Source organism: Chaetodon auriga, chromosome 8 (assembly GCF_051107435.1).
Source record: "Chaetodon auriga isolate fChaAug3 chromosome 8, fChaAug3.hap1, whole genome shotgun sequence".
Taxonomy (NCBI): domain Eukaryota; kingdom Metazoa; phylum Chordata; class Actinopteri; order Chaetodontiformes; family Chaetodontidae; genus Chaetodon; species Chaetodon auriga.
In genome coordinates, this window is record NC_135081.1 from 5,266,497 (window position 1) to 5,283,205 (window position 16,709).

At 43.4% G+C, this 16,709-nt stretch overlaps 1 protein-coding gene and 1 non-coding gene across 3 annotated transcripts in view; one reads left to right on the forward strand and one right to left on the reverse strand.

The window, feature by feature from the left end:
* Positions 1-16,709, reverse strand: part of LOC143324388 (low-density lipoprotein receptor class A domain-containing protein 4-like) — a 209,841-nt gene that overhangs the window by 50,702 nt on the left and 142,430 nt on the right. The gene's annotated exons all lie outside the window — the stretch shown is intronic.
* trnak-uuu (transfer RNA lysine (anticodon UUU)) lies at positions 513-585 on the forward strand. The gene has a single exon. It is a non-coding gene; the product is annotated as a tRNA-Lys (tRNA).

Genomic DNA, 16,709 nt, shown 5'->3' on the forward strand with positions numbered 1-16,709 from the left:
CCCAGTGCTGTTTTCAGTCTGGATCCTGCTTCAGAATAAATCATTATTAGAAATTATATAAATGTAAATAATACATCATCAAGAGTGTTTGATCAGGCCTGTGAGGCAATTCAGAAACACACACACACACACACACACACACACACACACACACACACACATTTTTTCAGCAATAAAGAAATTAACATAAAATAGAAGGCTAACACATTCTTCTGAGCGGTTCCTGAATGCAACACACACAGAACTGTTGATATCACATCAACGCATCATCGTGACTGTCAAGAAAACAACAGTAGATGTGGAGTGTTGTGTTTTCCAAGAAAAAGGGACAAACAATTATTTGTTGTTGATGTAAAAGAAGAGCGAGTGCGCTTCAGTTAGTTTGTGAGGACGAGCTCACAGTGATGGAAGAGCCAATGTTAGCATGTTAAACTGGATGATCTGAAAGGACAAATGTGCTTGGATAAACACTCCTTGGTGGAGTTTGGATGCCCAACAAGCAGCTGGTCTGAGCCTGGATAGCTCAGTTGGCAAAACATCGGATTTTTAATCTGAAGGTCCAGGGTTCAAGTCCCTGTTCAGGTGTATAGTATACTATATTTTCCGGTGAGGGATCAATAAAGTCCTATCAGCACCAGACAAAGTAAACTCATAGAGATGAAGGAAAACCTGATGTGGAAACTCCATGTTAGAAAGTCTCTGCTTTGACATCTGAGTGTGAAAACTCCTTCAGGCATTTGGTGAGAGCTTTCAGGACACGGAAAGTAAACAAAAGGAACTGAACATATTTGCTGTTTAAGATAAAACAAGATGAGACTTTATTTATCCCACACCAGGGAAACTCAGGCAATTAATTAGCAACCAGCTGACAACCAACAACAATCATTAAGCTGCAAAGCCACAACCTGCTACTACTCAAAACTGACTCTTGCAAAGACTCAGTTCTGCTTAAGACTGACTGACCCAAACCTGGAAAACCAGCTGTGAGTAGCGTCATCATCATCATCATCATCATCATCATCATCATCCTCATCCTCATCCTCATCATCATCATCATCTCTACCATGTGACATCAGACGCCTTGTCAAAGAGAAGCAGTTCCAGGTTAGTGTGATGTAAGTGTTAAATAACTTAGTATGGTGAGGGGCACTGCCAAGGGGGGGCCCAGAGGAGGCCAAGGCTACTATGATACAATTGCTGCCGTCCCCTCAAACCCGAGTGAGCCCCCTCCTCCCCCCCATCGCATAAGCATAATAAGCTTCTCAGGTGCTACTCAATCGAGAGTTCTCCCCCACCTCACCCCACCGTCCCACTGTGTGGCACCCCGATGAAATATTTCCGGGGGTGGCGCTGAGTATGGCCCTCCAAGGATGCTCTAAAAACTACAATGTCTTCTTCCTCTGGTTTTCTGCTCTGAAGAATTTCAGTCACTGCTCCTGCTTAAATCATGTCTGACAGCTGCGTTTTCATCCGTAGACACAGAACACGTAAAACGAATCTGATCTCTGAGCAGGAAGAAACGCGTGACACGATCCAGACGGTCAGTAACAGAGCTGGAGATATTTGGCAATGGTCTGGAAAATGATTTCAGCGCTGATTTAGTCAAAGTTCTCTGATTTTGTGTGTGTGTGTGTGTGTGTGTGTGTGTGTGTGTGTGTGTGTGTGTGTGTGTGCGTGTGTGTGCTTGTTGTCTGCCCAGTGACACCCAGTGAGAGGCTGCTTCCTCAGAGAGTGATTGGTTTGCTGGCGAGACAGTCTGTCTGTGCAGGTGGGAGAGCTGCCCATGTCATCATTTCATTTTCTGTCTGCTTTCACTACCATCCAATTCCTGTCATTCACGATTTTCCAAGTAGCTAATCAAGCTCTCCTCTCTGTCACCTCCATGTTTCATGTTTTATGTTTTCCCTGTTTTCACTCAGATCCATGCCTCTTTTTTTTTTTTAAACCTTCTTTCAACAGAGCATTTTCAGGGTTTAGAAAGGCAGGTTTAAAACGTGTGAAGATGTGTTCAATTAAACTCCAGATTGATTTCAATTTAGAACCAAAATACTGAAATACATCTGTCAGATTCACTCTGTTACACTGAACTCAACTAATGAAAGTTCTTAAACTACACATAGGCACCTGTGTGAGAAGTAAGGGCAATGGGCAGCATGTAAAAGTACACAGCGTAGGACATACACTGAATATTTTTGCATACTTGCGCACTCATTATGGGACATGAGCCTGTTGAAAAAACATAAATCCTTTCTTTCATTAAGTAATGGGAAGAGGGAGTGTTAAACCCAGTTCAGTCTGACCTACTGTAACACTGAAAGCATTCATTTTCAAACACTTCCAGCTGTCACAGCACTGTGTGTCCAGCTAATCTAATGTCCACGTATAGCAGTTTTCAAAGAGCCTCTTCTGCTTTCGGTTTCTCCTCTTCTGTTAGATTTCCTATCCAGCTGTTGGTTGTTGCAAGGGCCAAACGAAGAGAAATTCACCTGTAATCCATGTTGTTTAGCAGCCAGTAACCTGACACAGACCATCTTGGTTTCCTGAAAGAAGCTGTTTAGTTAAAGGAAAAAGCTCAAATCCTGATACAAGTCATTTCATACCCATGTAATGATACATGTCACGATAAAGCACATTTTCTGTAAATTCAGTGAATAAATAGTTTATATGAAATGACCACATGGAAAGGTTTGCTTCTTATTATATTTTGAAAGATATATTCAACAAATAAAAAGTATTTTTCTCCTTTTATTCAGAACCTTTGTTCAAAATTTCCATCATGTAACAAAATATCAAATATGAATGTATAAGATATAAAAAGGTAAGAAGAAACACTTTTCAGTTACAGGTGCAAACAAAATAACCCAACGTCTGAGGCTGTACAGATTACACTGGAATCTGTTGTCATTTGAGCTGCTTTGTAAAACGTTACTCATGTCTGCTGAGAGAGCTCATCCCCCTTACATGAACATTAAATCTTAGTGAGGAAATCAGCAATACAAAATGGCACATGGAGGATGCTGGGGGTGGTGGAGGGAGCTGCAGCAGCGAAAGGTTTGGCATAAGTGTAATCAGCAGAGTGCCAGGTTCTAATGTCTGCACTGTACACCTGCATGAATATGACTGGACCTTACTAGCGAGACGGCTGTGACTAAACCAATCACTGGAGCGCATTGCAAACAGCTGATGCTGATCAGCCATTCAGAAAGTCCAAATTCATTCTAGATGGTGCAAATTGAAGCTATTTTTAAAGTTTTGAGTATAAATTGTAAGCTTACCTTGAGCTGTACACAGATCACAGATGCATCTGGTTTAATCCAGCTCACAGAGAGTCACATTCTCCAAACATACATCACTGCCCTGCTAGATTGCCCTCACTGGTCCTGACATCTGCACCTCGAAAAAAATCCCATCTGTATCAAACTGGCTTTGTATTTGCAAGAGCCCTGTGAAGTGCTGCATGTCACTCTGAACAGTGACATTTCAGCCGTGTGTCACTGTGTTCACTGGCTGTGAACGTACTTGACATGCTGGTGTTTTTACCAAACCCAGAGAAACACGGACCAAATAAAGCAAGGTTTCAGTTTCTGTGTAGTTTTCTTTGTTGACCACCCACTCGATATCTCTCTTTGCTTCTATTTCTGTCCGTTGGCCTTAGCTACAGCTATACTGTATTATTTGTCACATTCATTGGCTGTTTGTAACGAATAAACAAGGGGGTGCACAAACAGCAGCGGTCCAATTTGCACAAACAAAGCAAGGCCAAAATTCAAGGAGGCATTATAGATTAAACAACCGTGGAATTCTCTCCTCCAATCACAATTGCCTGTTTGGAAATACACACCATATAACATATCTTAATTTAGGCCTTATATTTAGAGGTCCTTTTCCCCCTTTTGACCAAAGAATTCCAGCTACTGAGCACCTCAGGAAATAAACTCCGGAGCTAAGTCCCTATTGTGTTTTCCTTTTTTTCGCTACCACATTTAACCACAAAGACTGGCCAATTTAGTCAAGTAACAGATTTAAGGAAAAAATATACTGTTAGAGACACAATTTTGACACTCAAGGAAACAACGACGCAGAGCCTTTGTGTTGTTTGTCGTAATTTGGTTTGTGGATGTTGGAATGGATGTAGTGAATGGATGCAAAGGATGTGCAGCGGTGGAAAGGGAGACTCCAGAGTGGCTCCAAAGCAATAACAATCTACTCAGCGTTTAGTGCCATGTTCTCTCCCTTGTTGGGAAACTCTTCCTTTATCTAATTTTTTTTAGACCATACGGGAACCTGAACCACATATGCTGTGCTTAAATGCCAATAACCATAACTGCAAAGAGGAAGACGAAAGTTTAGAAGAAATATCTGCCCCTCATTCTGATGACTTTAGAGGCAGTCAGTGCTTGCTGACTCGGTAAATGAAGCTACACAGACGTTGTAGCAGCCAATGGGCGATGTTCAGCACTGAAATCTCCTCAGCAGTAGTTCCTGGGCTGTTCAAAAGTAAGACCCCCAAAGCAGAAACTTTTCTGGCAGAGCAACTAAAGTTCCACCCTGGCTCCAGTCAAAGTGAGGTTCCTGAGCCCCTGAAAGGTTCCTGGGTTCCTGGAAAAGTTCCTGCTGTTAAAACTGTCGCTCTTTAAAAATACCCATGAGGTTTTCTCTTTTCTCGCTCAGTTTGTTTTTGCTCAGCAGACTCAACCATCAGTGTGAAAAGACCAATCTGGGTGAGTGAACATTTAAAAACCATTTCAGTACTCAATCACGACAGAATTGTTTTTGAGTCTTACAAGTATTTTTATCACAGATCCTCCTCCTCCTCCTCCTCCTCCTCCTCCTCACTTTCCATCATCATCTTCATCTGTCATTTATCTTGCTCTCTCTTTCTCTCTCTCAGCAGGAAAGCTCTGCCCAGTCACAGTCCAAGAACAGCTCCGTGTCCCTCCACAGCACAAGGAAAACAACCATCCAGGCACACAGACACTCATTAACAAATAAACCCATGCTGGTAAAGTGAAAAGCATACAGGCTTGCCCACATACACACTCTCTGACACACACAGAAGCTTCAAACATGAGCATTGAGTGGCCACATTAATTACATGAGCAGTGGGGGTTTCCCTCCCTGCCATGTCCACTGTGGGCCCTGAGATATTTAATAAACCTGTCACCGCCAGGACTCCCTGCCTTAACCCAGAGCTAATGAGACACACAACCACAACACGCGCACACACACACACACACACACACACACACACACACACACACACACACACACACACACACATATATGGAATGGAAGTCAGGTCACAGGGGTTGGCCACTTGCAGCTGAACTGAAAGCTGGAGTGATGCCACAATGTCAGACAATCTCAGTTCATCCTAACAGTCCTAATCTTGGAAACCAGGTGTCTGCAGTTTCACCCAGCTGCAGGGAAGACTATTTAAAAACTGTAAAATGGCATTTCAAAACTGAAAAGCAGTACTCTGCTCTTACACGGTGATTCACCACAAGTCACTTTAGATGAAGGCATGAGCTAAAAACCTGGCTATCCTGTTACATGCTAGATGCTAAATGAATAAGTGTCACACAGGCAACAATGATGTGTTTCACGTTTGCACACAACACAACTGCTGCTGATTCACTTATTATGATTTAATGTGTTCTGACTATTTAAGATTACTTAGCATGCCACTGTTTCCCGTGTTACAAGTGAAGTCTTGGCAGTGCACCAGTTGATGTCCATCAGCTGTATCATGCTAGTCAGTTTAGCTCATTTAGCCTGGTTAGCCAAGCTCATGGAGTGTTGCTGCCATACAAATGGAAACTAAAAATGAGAAACCAGAGCTGGAGGATCCTCCAATGACACTTACATCCACTGTATGGGAGCAGTATGGTTTCCTGGTTAGCCACAGTGAAAAGGGACAAAGATTAGTGTCAAATGTAGCAACTGAAGTCGGGTACGTCTGTGGGTTTGGATGGTTATTTCTGATGTCCATCAGGAAAAACAGACTGGAAGGCAAGTCCTTTCTATTCAGACAGATTCACAGCAAAGCAATAAGTAACGCTACAGTGTTTATTGCTAATGGTATAGTGTTTATCGCTGTGCGACAGTGAGTCTTGCAATGGAGCATTACTGACATTTATGCTTTTTCTTTTTTTGGAAACTTCAATATGCCACTGTTTGAGTGCCTCAACAGTAAGAGTTCTGCCCAGTGAGCCACTTTTGAATGTTCAAAACAAAAATATTCATTTCAACATTTTTTTTTTGTTTCCCCTGCTGGACCAAAAACATCCCAATCTTTGAATTGTGTGTACCATTACACCCCCAGTTGTTTATGTGTCTCCTATCTGATGCAAAGATTGAATCTCAAGCCAAAAACTCATCAAAGAAAATGAAAAGAACAAGAACTACTCAACAATGAAACTGGGATATAGTAAGACTGCCGATCTATTCATGAAGGTGTGTGTGGAATATTGTCATAATTAGCAGACGAATTCTTGAGTTATGGCCAAAAAAGCATTTTGTGAGGTCGCACTGACCTTTGACCTTTGAGCGGCAAATTCTAATCAGTTCAGCTCCATGAGTCCAAGTGCACGTTTGTGACAGATGTAATGAAGTTCCTTCCTGCCGTTCCTGTGATATCGCATTCACAAGAATGGGATGGATGAGAGGTCAGGCTGACCTCTGACCTCTGACCACAAAAATCAAATCAGTTGAGCCTCGAGTCCGAGTGGAGCGAGAAATTCCCTGAAGGCGTTCCTGAGATATCGCGTTCACGAGAATGGGACAGACCTGAAAACATAATGCCTCCGGCCACGGCTTTCGCCAGTGCGTAAAAATAGGACTTGGTTCTATTTTTAGCTTCAAGTAGCAAGTCAGCATAGAAGGGGACAGCTCTGGAATTTCAATCAGGAGTCAGTGACACTTGATGCTTTGGGGTCCGCAATGCGTCTCAGTCATAAACGTCTGCATGTTGGGTAAGAACTGATGTCACACACACACTGTGGGTTACACAAACACCGTAAGCCCCTACACACTGTACAGCAAGTCAGAGAAATCGCAGTCAACCTACATCTGTCACACTCCAAAGCCCTGTGTGTGCAGAGAGCTACTGCAAGCCGTGTCAGGCATCTGTGTGACTGTTCATCTGTTTGTGTGTGTTTGTGCATGAGGGAATGCCAGGGAGCATGTGTGTGTGAGTCTGTGGTTGAGTGTATGGGCATCTACTGTATATGAATGCAAAAGCACAGAGAGAAAACGTGTGTGTGTGTGTGTGCGAGGGCGTGTGTTTGTGTGTGTATTCACCCAGACAAGGTTTTAGAGTGATGATAGGATTAGATTAGGCTGACAGTAGCAACAAGGCCAGCGTATGTCTGAATCCTCAGCTCTGGCAATCTGGGGATTAAGGTAGAACAGAGATTCACACACACACACACACACACACACACACACACACACACACACTTGTTTTTTTTCACCCAAATATGTACACAAAAACGACACACAGCGCAGTAGACTTTGTATACACACTGTCTTTCACAACCACACACACACTCCTACGTACCCAGACATTACATACAGGCATGGACATGCACACACAAACCCCTTCTCTTTCTAAAGGAACCCTCTTTAACACACACTCATACACACACACACACACACACACACACACACACACACACACAAACACACACACGCAGCTGCAGCAAGACACAATAACCTGATGAATTCTGCTTCTTTGTTTTCCTGCTATCTAACTAAATCCCATATCCCCTAACTACCACCTCATGCCTCACACAGCCTCTCACTCACACACACACACACACACACACACACACACACACACACACACACACACACACACAAATCAACCAGCCACCTACACGCACACACACTCCGATTATGGGTCCTGAGGCCCACCCAGAGGTGGCAGGCACCGTACCACACAGTCAGCCTGTCTCCTAAAATTGTTTTCTCTTCAATCAACCTAGCGGGGCCAGTTTGTCATGCAAATGTGGCCCTGGCTTGCCTCCCTTTGTTGCTTTGACAGATTAGTGAGAGTGTGTGCGTGTTTGTGTAGGTGAATGTGACGCGTACGGAGCACTGCTTTTCTCCATTTTATCTTGTTTTTTTTGTCCTCTTCCAGTAACCAACAGAGTGCGAGGAGAAATATCTTGTACATCTCGATCTTTATTTGTTTCCATCTGCCTACAATCATCTCTTATTTTTTGTCATTTTCCTCATCCATCACATTTCACTGGCTCAGCATCCATACATTTTTGGTTGCCTGGTTTATATGTTTTTCCAATGATGATGTACTGAACTGTTAAAGGAACATTGTGGAAGAATTGGTCATTCCAAACAAATAGGGGGCAGCATATCACCAGAGGAACTGCTGCTCACTATACTCTTTGCTGTAGCTATCTATGGCTGTCGCTACTAGTTGCCATTAGCTAGTAAGCTCAGTTAGCTGTGCCACTATTGGCCCTATTAGCTGCCTGGATTTTCCCCAACTTGCACCTTGGAGCATTGGGGAATTGTTGGTGTTTACATCATGGGCTAGACTCAGCATCCTCCCAATGAACATGGCCGGACTGGAACCAAATACAGCCTCCAAAACCCATGGAGCCTAGTCTGATGACAGGAAATACAGTATGGGTGTGATTTACAGCAGCTCTAACCACAACTCAGACTGCAGGGCCAATGAAGACATGGCAGGGTGGGACAGGAGGCGTGAAGTGGGAGAGGAGTGAGTCGGTCGGGCATCGGCTGAATCTAGAGCCGGAATGTTTAAGCAGAGAACCAAACCACAGTTGGTGATTGTTGTAACATTGGAAAGATGAGACGGTTAAGGTTAGTTTTAATTTGTTTCTGTGGAGTTTGAATGATGTGTGTTTTACAAGGAGTTAACTTGGCACTTAAACTTGTCTTAGTTTGGCAAAAGAGAGAAACTTGAATGTAGAAGTGGTACGGCTGTATTTTTCTTTTTTATTTTTCAGTTTAATAAGAAAACGTGTGCAAGAGTTTATTTAGTTTTTTATTAGACTAAAAAGCTAAGAGCACTTGTGAAACTTGCATACATCTCCCAGCTAAAACTATGGGGGACTATACTATTGGACTATCACAAAGTGGCATTATGAGACAGGATGGGCTGGGGCTAGCTGTTTAGCATGCTAACTCCAGTAGATATTTCTACACAGTACACCTTTGACATAATGTCAGAACTTCTTCACATTCTTTTGATAATGCTAGTTACATTTTTGAATGCTTTAAACCAAAATTCTGGTCATATCTTACACATTGCACCTTGATATTGGAATGGAAAAAGCTCAGAAAGCTTTCACCATTATGCCACAGACGCTTTTATGCATGCCATGCTGTTCAGATCTGGATAGTTAGCTTGACTTGACTGCTGACAGTCTGACTGTCCCCTTGCTTTTTCAGTTCTTCAAATTTTATCTGCAATTGTCATCAGAGCAACAAGGCCTTGAATGGAATTTTTGGTACTTTCCATTCTGACGGTGAGCCGTGCAGCATAACTTTGCACTTGCCATGTCTGTTGCTGAGATTCAAGAAATGCAGACTGTGGGAAAACAATGCGTAGCTTTAGGATGCTTGTGTTGTTTGACTCCCCCATTCCCCAAATCTCTACCAAGGAAGGGAGCAAGTGCAAAGTTAGCCTGGCCCAATCATAATGGACGCTATCATGAGAATTATATCCATTTTCCTTTCCAGTTTCCAAACCTGCAAAAGTACAGTTTTATTAGTTGGATCATGACCAAGACCTTCAAGGTTGAATCCTATACATAACATCACTCTCAGATAGAAAAGGCCTTCTTTATATCACGGACACAATGAGAGGATTATATTGTTATCGGACTAAAGGAACCAGAAAATGAAGGCATGTTGGTGGGTTTTCATTTAAACTCTGAAATATATAAAATGTTTCAAATAAGTAAGCATTTTATCCAGCTGGACTTGGGCATTCGATTCATTTGTATTAATTTGAGTAATTTTCAAGAACAGTTCTATTGATATGACAGAACACTGAGCTTGTTTGATGGATATTGATCATACAGTTTAATCTATGTTTAATCTGCTTTATGAGATAATTTGCCAGTTTTCACTGAATAATTGGTGGTCTTAAATTAACTGCTGTGCAGCTGCAATACAAATGTACCCTCTACACTATAGCCACAGTGCCACAGCAGCTGATAATGAGTAAAATCATGGAATCAGTCAATTATATAAGTGCAAATCATGATTTCATTTTCATGTCTCTAGAAAAAACAGTGCACTGTGGTTAGCAATAACTCAATCCAAGCTTCCATGTGAGGAACCAAATTAGCTGGGTGAGAATTAATGGGACCACTTTAGCTGGCTAACACTGTGTTAACCTAAATAAACCACAATGGAAGACTAGCACCCTGAAGCAGAAAAATCTGGGATATATATTGATAGAAAAACACATTTGTTAAACAAACAATACTGTAACCTTGGCATTACTGGTGCAACAAACAGTTGAAAAGTTTAAAGGTATTTCTGGAAGTATCTGCCCACCACATCTTCCCAGAAATGCTAAACCCCTTTTGACTCCTGCATATGAGGCTCCTACTGAGGTTTTATGTCCATTAGTTGGTTAGAGTACAAAAGTGCTGGGTGCACTTCTTTATTTTCATCTTTAGATGAAAGCATGAAATATGGCCAGCATTAGTCCAAGCGAAGGGACAACAACAACTTGCCCAGTAGCCCACTAAACAACTACTGAAAGCCTTCCATTTTTTTAGCGACTGTGTTAAGCCTCACATTAAGGGACACTATTGATCCATTTCAAACTGGTTGATGGAAACGCACCTAATTCACATTTTTTGTGGTATTTCAAAGGTTTGCGTAAAATTAGCTTGACAGTTAAATGAAAAAATATCTTGGGTTGCTCTCTTGCCTTCTATTAGTCCCCCCGTTTTCACTTTTCTTATGTATCTGTCCCCTACTTTCTCTCTCTGTTTTCTTCTCATCTATCTGCTCCCCTTTTCATCCTTTCCCCCTCTTTCTTTACTTTTCTATCCCTCTCTTGCACCTCTTTCTTTCCTCTTTTATCTATCGCCCCCCTCTTTCTCCACTCAGTCATCTATCTACTTCTGTGTGTCGGAGCATTACAGAGCCGTCAGAGTCAATGGTGTCCCAGTCAGCAGCACAGGTCAGGTAATGAATCTCTCCCTCCTCTGGAGCCCAGTGACACAGAGCTCTTTTATCACCCGCCTCAGTGGGGGTAGGACAGAGCGGGATGGAGATCGGTTGGTGCAGGTCCAGGTTAGTATGGAGACCACCATCCAGGCACTTCATCAGCCAATAATGTGGGCTGGCACACAGCAGACTGCAGCACGTTGGGGGCTGAGTCAAAGAGCTCGGCTGATATACTGTAACTTCTGGGTCTGTTCCACCAAGGAGAACTGAACGCGGGAACTCCAAAATATGCTCACTCATATGTTTCAAAATGTGCAAAATTTGTCCCAATCCCCAGTTAACTAGACACTTAATACATCTCTGTGGTTACTCCATCCAAATGTATTTCAGGCCTGAAGGCCTTACTAAGGGCTTGTGGCCTCAATAGTAAATAAATAAATAAATAAATAAATAAATAAATAAATAAGTATATGTATATATATAAAATTCCTCTGGTCTTGTCTGATCTGATTTCAATTCCGATGTAAAGTTTGATTTTCACTTGCCACAGTTAAACCACGATAAGCAAAGAAAGTCATAAAGCAGCATCACCACACAGCCTCTGTGTTTTCTTTAGGTTCAGCTTTGGTAGTTCATGGTCTCATTTCAGTCCCACATCTATGGTTGCAAAGGTGGAAGGTAATTTTATTTGGTTAAAGTATCAGATTTAGTTGACTTCAAGTCTTGAAAATAAGTGAAATTTGGGTTAAATTTGCTACATGCTCTTTTGTTAAAATAGATGAAAGAATGTAAGAAGTAATGATTACATTTTAAATAGCTGGCTGAATTAAATTACATTCTATGCGTGGCACATAACCTGAAAGGCACGTGTAAGAAGTACACAACACCAAGAGTGAATAGTATCCACTTCAATTCAACAAGAAAATCATGTCAAAGTTCACCAAAGTTGAACTCTATGGGAAAGCAATACACAGGTTTCCTTCATCTCAGCGAGTGAATAGACTGATTCCATTGAAATGAATTGCTTTAAGTCGATCTTCTAAATGTTGTTATGACTGAGCCTTGAAGCGTTCAAGGCAGGACTTGTGATCTGACTTAATGAGACAGATCTGGACGTCTCTGATGGCTTTGTGTGCTCAAAGACAGGGTTGGACTGGCCTTGTTAGTGTGGGTAAAAGCTGCTGGGAGGCGTCTGGGGAAAACAGTTCAGCCCACTGAGTTGTTGGCTTCTACGTAAGTTGACTCAACCTTTTAATACAGAGTGCAGACTGGTGTTGGCTGGGCAGTCGACAGACTGGACCCCCCGTCAGCCTGAATGACTCTACAATGTGAGTCACACAACTTCATCTCCTTGTTCCACTCGTGTCTCTGTCTTTATATTCCCACCACTCCCGTCCAGAGCCCTCCTCCTCTCCTCCTCCATCATTTCCTGCATTCCTTTCCATGCTGCTTTTTCTCTCTTCTTCTCTGCCACTCTCGACATCCTCTCTTGCTCTTTCTCCCTCTTCCACTCTTTTCTACCAATCCAGCCCCCTCCCATCTTTCTCCTCGTGCTGCTTCTCTGCTGGCACTGTTAGCAATGATTACTCATCCTGGATAGCAGAGCCTCAGCCTCTCTGCCCTTCCTGTCTGCTCTACCCGCAGTATGAGTGTGTGTGTGTAAGCGTGTGTGTGGTCATGTTTCTGCATATGCATGTCTCACAGATTGGTACCAGGGCAGTGCGTCACGCCTTCTCGTGTGAAATGAGTGATGAATAAATGACTGTAAAATTCAATCTGAGCCCGGTCAATATGCAGAGGCTGAATATTTAAAAGCCTCTAAGCTCATCTGTCAGGGCAGAGCCATTAGCAGAGGAGGAGAGGAGAGCCCTGCTGGACATACCTCGGGAGAACTCTCCTCCTAATGTAGTCAGCCGCTTTGGCCATCTGTGCGTGAGTGCATGAGTGTTTTCAGTCACTGTGACAGTATTTGTTTCAGCGATTTGTGTGCGTGTGTCTACATGTTTGTATGTGTGTGCAGCCACATTTAAAAAGTGCTTGACTTTTAACAATCCCACTTCTCTGCTTTCCCCCACCCAAAAAAGACGAGACGAGAGAGGTGCTTAGTTGGTAAAAAAAAAAAAAAAAAAAAAAAAAAGCCAGGCTATGTGCTGGATCAGACAGGCTGAGTGGGAGGAACAATGACCTAGTTTCCAAAAAACACTCGGCAACTCCACCGGCACCATGAGCGCACTGGAGAACAGATCACGCAATGTACTGCCTCTATCAAATCTGTGTATGTGTGTCTTTTTCTGTTTGCATGCATTTCTGTTTTCTTCACTCCTTCATTCTCTCATTTCTCCATCTGTCATCTCCCGTTCTTGCCTTACTGTTCTTTACTTTTTGTTTCTCACTTTCTTACTCTCTTCCTCTTTCAACTGGCCTACTTCCGGCTAGAAGGCACTGGACTGGTTGGGCACAAGTCTGTGTGTGTGTACGTGTGTGTGTGTGTGTGTGTGTGTGAGAGCATGACCGTGCGGTTGCGCATGTGTGTGTGTGTGCGTGCAGAGAGTTGGTAGCTGTGTCACGTTGCACTGCTGGGAGGCCACAGGGTCCCTGACTGCTGTCTGAATTTGAACAGGACAAGTCACAGCATGCACGAACCCCTCGTTCTCTCTCTTTCTGCACTCCTCTATCACTCACACACACACACACACACACACACACACACACACACACACGCACACGCACACAGGCATAAACACCAGCTAACTGGAGCTAACTGACCCGTTGGCCCTACAGACAGGAGGTGCGCTTGGTCACATTGAGAAGTCCCTTCATTTTGCAATCAGTGGGAAGATGCTCATGTGCCTTAGCAACACATTCGTCTGCTGAAGTGAGAGCTGCCTGTGCGCCGGATGATGTGAGCGACAGACCATAATGTAACATGATGAAGTATAATATGACACCTTACATGGACTTGATCTTATTGAATCTGATTATTGACTCTATTGTCACTTTTCACTTCTTGCGTTTACAGGTCTATTTTGTGGACCAGTACAATTGATTCGTGTTGATGTCACTGTTGGATGTCACTGGTAATTAATGGAGACTGCACAGGATGAATACACATAACTGATGACCTGTCTTATGTCCTGGGTGTACTGTCTAGCCACTTTGGTCCATATGGTAATCAACACTTGACCCTTCCTCTGCCTCATCTAGCTTAGTTAGCACTGCACTGGGACAGTTTTCTATAGCTACACAGTGGTGTCCTGACCACTGAGCACCTGCTGCAGTGTAACAGCCTGATCATTTTGGTGTATTCCAACGTATTTTCAGCAATCATTCCTATAATTAATGATAATATTGGACTCATCAATTTAGTTAACTGGGTGATGGGAAAAGGGGTAGTAAGTGACCCCTTACATCGTCCATCTGGGTCTATTCAGCTGGGAAACAGGTTTGAGGTGTTGGCTGTCCCAGTGAAGCTGCAGCCACCTTCAAGATCATGGGGAGCCCCTCGGGCTTCAGCTCCAGGACCCTGTGAACTGCTCCGGCACTATATCAGCTCAAGAGCTCACAGGTGAGGGCCCGCATCAGCTCACAACCCTGACTTTGTTATCAGGAATGTCAGAGCAACTTGCAAACTTGCTTCCTGGGTGTCACTGCCCATGATGTGGCTGATAAATCACAAATGATCCTGACATCACAAAGGTCATTGTCCACAGTGGCACAAATGAAGTTCTTAAACCTGAAATATTGAAAACTGACTTTGTCAACCTGTTCAGCACACTGAACAGATCTGTGACCCAAATTTATGTGTCCATTCCCTCCACCCCTGTGACCACCTGGCTCTCATCAACCTGTGCTGCTCATGGTGTCTCCTATATGGACAATTTTAGCCTCTTCCGGGAATGCAAGCAGTTGTTAAGAAACGGTGGCATTGATCCAAACTGGTCAGGGGCAAAACTACTGTCTGGAAACATTTCAAACAGCGTCATCCACACATGCTATCACACAGCCAAAGCAGTTTCCTGACATCCACTCTCCAACGAGTCCCACTACTGTTGACGTCCCCAGGGTCCTTCCACCACAGGTTCCTAATGCCTCTCTTCTGCTGGTCATGTGGAACCAGAGCCCTCTAGCAAGCCGAGTAATTCTTCAAATCCTGACATTGCTATTTATGCCCTGGACTTTCAAAAGGCTCTTGCAAATACCACCTGGTCCAGTTGCAACATGGACAGCTTAGTTCTAACATCCATACCGCTCAGAACAGCACAGTGGTCCCTGCATCTTTACTGCTGACACTGTAACCAATTCAGTAATTGTTTTATCACCATTACAACACTTACTCAAATGGATGAACTATTAACCTCTTTTAACACTCACTGTCTCTCCATTCTTGATCATATTGCTGCAGTCAAAATCAGAAAGCCAAAATCAAACACCTTTCCCTGGCTTGATAAACACACCCGATCCCTGACACATAGTGGAGAATATATGAACGAAAATGGAAATCTACCAAGTTAGTCTCCAATTCTCCACAGGACTGAGACGGCCCTTGTGAAGGTCTCTAACAGCCTAACTTTTAACAGTAGATAAAGGTGACACTCAGTTGTCATGTTTTTAGATTTGAGTGCTGCCTTCGCCATGGGGGTTCCTCTTGGGCTCATTCTTGGCCCTCTGTTATTTTCAGTATACATGCTTCTTCTTAGTCAGATCAGACCAGATCTCCTGGATTCACAACTATTTGACAAGGCGACCACAATATGTGAGACTGGGTGACAGTGTCTCCAGGACTTTGGTGAGCAACATTGGGGCCCCGCAGGGAACGGTGTTATCCCTGTTCCTCTCTACCCTGTACACTGCTGACTTGGCCTACAAGTCTGCATCGTGTCACATTCAGAAATATTCTGATGATACAGCAGTTGTGGCATGTGTGAAAGGGGAGGATGAAGGGGAATACAGGGGACTCATCACTGCATTCACTGACTGGAGTAAGAGGAATGGTCTAATTTTGAACACATCAAAGACCAAGGAGATGATTGTGGACTTCGGCAGGAAGAAACTTCCCCATCTTCCTGTCACAATTGATGGAGAGTTCACTGAGGTTGTTCAGTCTTACAGGTATCTAGGAGTGCACCTTGACAGCAAACTGGACAGGTCCGTACACTCGAGTGCGCTGTACAAAAAAGGACAGAACAGATTTTTCTTTCTAAAGAAACCAAAGTCCTTTGACTTATGTAATGAAAATGCTGCATATTTTTTTTTTACCAGTCTGTGGTTGCTAGTGTTCTCCTCTGTGGTGCTGTCTGTTGGGGGAACAGTATGACTGTTAGAGACAGTAACAGGCTGGATAAGCTGATCAGTAGGTGTGCCTCTGTGATGGGTGGGAGGGTGGAATCAGTGGGGTCTATGGTGGAAAGGAGGATGAGGAGTATGGTGCACGCCATCTCCAACAACAAAAGTCATCCTATTCATGGCTCTGGAAGCTCAGAGAAGCAGCCGCAGTAACAGGCTCCTCTCCCTGCGCTGTCGAACTGAGA